The sequence below is a fragment of the Rhineura floridana genome, chromosome 7 (assembly GCF_030035675.1).
Source record: "Rhineura floridana isolate rRhiFlo1 chromosome 7, rRhiFlo1.hap2, whole genome shotgun sequence".
Taxonomy (NCBI): domain Eukaryota; kingdom Metazoa; phylum Chordata; class Lepidosauria; order Squamata; family Rhineuridae; genus Rhineura; species Rhineura floridana.
In genome coordinates, this window is record NC_084486.1 from 63,887,281 (window position 1) to 63,891,124 (window position 3,844).

Genomic DNA, 3,844 nt, shown 5'->3' on the forward strand with positions numbered 1-3,844 from the left:
AGGAAATTGAAGGAAAGTGCATGTGTGCACACATGCACCATACACTGAAGCTGCTATTAGCTATGGACTGAGAAAAAGGCAAGTACTAAATGGGATGTTGATAAAGTGTGGTGAGCATCCAATTAGATATGTAGAAAAAGGGGGTCAAAGACCAGAATGCTGAAATATTTTATAGAAAACTGGTTTTATTGCGAGATTTTTTTCAAAGAAGCCCAAACTGATTTTATTGCAGAATATTTTTCAAAGAAGCCCAATGCATTTCAGCCTGTAATCATATACTGTATAAGAGGATTGTTATCAGTACAATACAGGACCAAAATTTGTTCGGTTAACCATTGTAAAAGTTCATTATCCCCTGATGAAGGCCTGTGATTACAGGCTGAAACGTGTTGGGCTTCTTTGAAAAATATTCTGCAATAAAACCAGTTTGGGCTTCTTTGAAAAAAATCTTGCAATAAAACCAGTTTTCTATAAAATACTTCAGCATTCTGGTCTTTGACCCCCTTTTTCTAAGTACCAAATGGGAACCAATCCTCTTCCCTCTGTTGCCAATAGTGATTTCAATCAGGGAAAGAGCACAGGGTGGAGCTTAAACATCTCCCTTCCCAGATGTGTGGTCCCAACTGAAATACCAAAGGAAAGACATTGAGAGGTCCAGTTGCAGATCTCCCATGTCACTTCTACCATAAGTGAGATGCACTCCTACATGTTTCCTTCATACAAATGGTTTGCCACAACTAGGAGCAGCCGTACTGTATTCTGCACTTATGGGCTTTTCATTGTATAGATCAAAACCTGAAAGAATGCAAAGGAGGCAGGAGACGTCTCCACAAGTCCACTTTCTCAAACCCAGCATCTTCAGGAGAAAGGAAATGTTGTAGATCATGTTCTTCACAGATTCAAAACAGTGAGGGATGGAAGACATACATGAATGAAGAGGGGAGTGAGGTCTGGGAAAGAGGAAACACAATTAGAGGGCTCACAGGTCTTCTGTCCTCTCCCACATTCATCTAAAAGCACTTGTTGAAGTTTCTGCTGGGCTATTTTCTGATTTCAGGACAAGTGGCCATAATTTTCAGGATGCACAAAACATGGATTTGGGAAAACTATAGTGTAACTCTCAAGAAGATTTATATTTACTTCACACAAAAACAATGAGAAAGAAGATGGTTAAAAGATAGTCACATTTAATTTAGATTTTCCGCCAATCACCAGCTTCAGAGAATATAGTATAAGAAATCACCTCTGGGGCCCCTAGTTGTGAGATGATGTGATCCTAGTTATGAAATCATTCCCTGAATTCATACCCTCTTACATCCTTAAGCAAAACACACTTCCAGGTCTCTAACATCTTGGTGTTGAGTGTTAAATAAGTGACATTTGGCTTCATTTTCCCCCAGAGATTTTTTCTAGATGACTGTGGGGGAGACACAGTAAGGCAGCCACTTTGCTGGAATGCACATAAACATATGCTGTGGCTATTGTTTTCTATTTAACTGTAACACAATATGCATGTCACTTATTTGGATGCTTTTCCTCCTCCTGCTGCTGCATTTGGTGAGCTTTCTTGCCAACTGGTTGTTAGATTTATTTTTAACTGTAAATTACTTTAATTGTTTTAGGAGTCAGGGTTAATGACAGTCTATAAATATAGTAAATAAATAAATAATTCAAAACATAGGTGTATATAGGAGGTCAAGCTACAGTATTCATATTGGATAAGAATCCTTCTGAAGTTGTTCTAAATTAGTTCCTTTCTCTGGATATACTTATCAACAATAGCATATCCAGACAGATTGACACTTGAATGTCTAATTTATTGAAGGCTTAATAGGTAGCTAGATTTTCCCAGGCTATCATTGTTAATCCACTATTAAGATCCAGCCCAAGAGGCAGGGTGGGGAACCTCCAGTCTCTGGACCAATCATGGTCCTTCAGGAGGTTCCATTTGGCCCGAGGCCAATTTCTCCAAACCACGCCCACCCACTCATCTGCTGACATCACTAGTGATGTCAGCAGGTGGGCAGGAAGACACGATTTAATCCATCCTTGACTGTATGATCCTATTCCTAGCAGGGAACAAGCAGGGATTAAAGCAGGGATTAAAGCAGGGATTAAAGTCCTTTGCAAAAGTGCTTTTTGAAGCAGCTCTCACGTGCAAGCTACTTCAAAGAGGCTTTTGCCAAGGTGATGCGTTGATGATCTGATGTTGTATATGTTTTTGCTTTGTACGTCGCTCAGAGTGGCTGAGTATTCCAGCCAGATGGGCGACTAATAAATCAAATAAATAAATAAATAAATAAATAAGGCTTGAAGACATCTGTGTTAAAGTCTTTTCCAAGTCCAGTGGCCCAAGCCCCTGGTGCCGAGAGAGGCCTCTGCTGCTGGGGCTTGGTGGGTATAGCTTCTGTGCTAGCATCAGATCATGGAACATGCACCCTGCCACCCAATGCTGGTGTGGATTGCAGAGTGGCAGCCACTCTCCAGGACAACCCTGTTGCTGCCAGCCTGGGCTGGCTGTACAACTTCCTGCGGTGCCATGGTGCCATGTCAGCACACTGTGCACACATGCTTGCCATCACCCAAGATGGCACAAGGACATCAACGCACCTCCTGCCATCGTGGGGAATGGCAAGTGTGTTAGGCAACCCCTATTTGCTTCACAGACCTATAGTCCCAGAGTTTCCAGCAAAGAGGATTGATTGGGAATGGTAGCTCTGTGAGGGGAGTAGGGGTCTCCCAACAACTTGACAAACTACAGTTCCAAGGATTCTTTGGGGAAAGCCATGACTGTTTAAGTGATATGATACTGCTTTTAAATGTATACTGCTGATGGGACCATATTTATAATCTGATTCCTTTTGGGGCACAAAACACAACTGGACTGCATTTGGTGACTGGTTCTCATATTTTCAAATTTACAGCTAATAATTGAAGCCACAAACACTGTGGGTTGGATCCAGAATTTTGTTCAACTGAGCTTGGTCAAACTGGGGGGAGGACAGGTATCCAACCTTTACCTCCTGTGCCTCCTGAAAAGCTGCTCTAGAGGATTCCAGAGCAATAAGGGGGCTTGTACAGAAAATATAAATCAACAAAGATAATATCCCTCCCCACCTCCAGCAAGGAGTCTCCACTGGATCTTTGTGCTCCTGTGAATAGAAGAAGACCTTCTGTCTGCAAAGCAGCCAATCTGGATCCAATCCAAACCTTATTACCCTGGGAAAAGATCTGTCATTTTACATGAAGGAGAATGTTGTTGTAATATGCCTTCAAGTCAATTATGATTTATGGCAACCCTATGAATCTTTTTCTATATATATATTCATAGGGTTTTCATGGTAAGAGGTATTCAGAGGTGGTTTACCATTGCCATCCTCTAAGCCTACAGCATCCGGTATTCTCAGATGGTCTCCCATCCAAGTACTAACCAGTCCTGACCCTGCTTCCGAGATCAGATGAGATTGGGCGTATTCAGGGTAGTATGGCCATAGGCACAAATCAATCATGTTGATTCTTAATTTTGCAATCTGAATAATGCAGAGAAATGAGAGAAGGTAAGACACTTTGGAAATATTTAAGTCTTAAGGGGCAGGGAGGGGACAAGTATGGCATCCTTTCAAAATAGAAAGAGTGGCCTGTTTCTAAACTTTTCCTTGCTGCAGGACATGGAGAAATGAGTGAGTTGTTGCTTTAGTTGGCAACATAAGGAATAGGCCGCAGAGTCCCCAATCCAATTAAGCTAATGTGACTGTAGAAACAGAATTCCATATTTACACAGGGTGCTGGTCCACTGCAGGAGTAGTTTTAATTACTGATTTTCCCTGTCGTCATCATCATCATC

At 41.7% G+C, this 3,844-nt stretch overlaps 1 pseudogene; it reads right to left on the minus strand.

Annotated features, from left to right (window-relative positions):
* Positions 1-3,382: 3,382 nt before the first annotated feature.
* LOC133389794 (5S ribosomal RNA) lies at positions 3,383-3,496 on the minus strand (annotated as a pseudogene).
* Between the last annotated feature and the right edge of the window lie 348 nt (positions 3,497-3,844).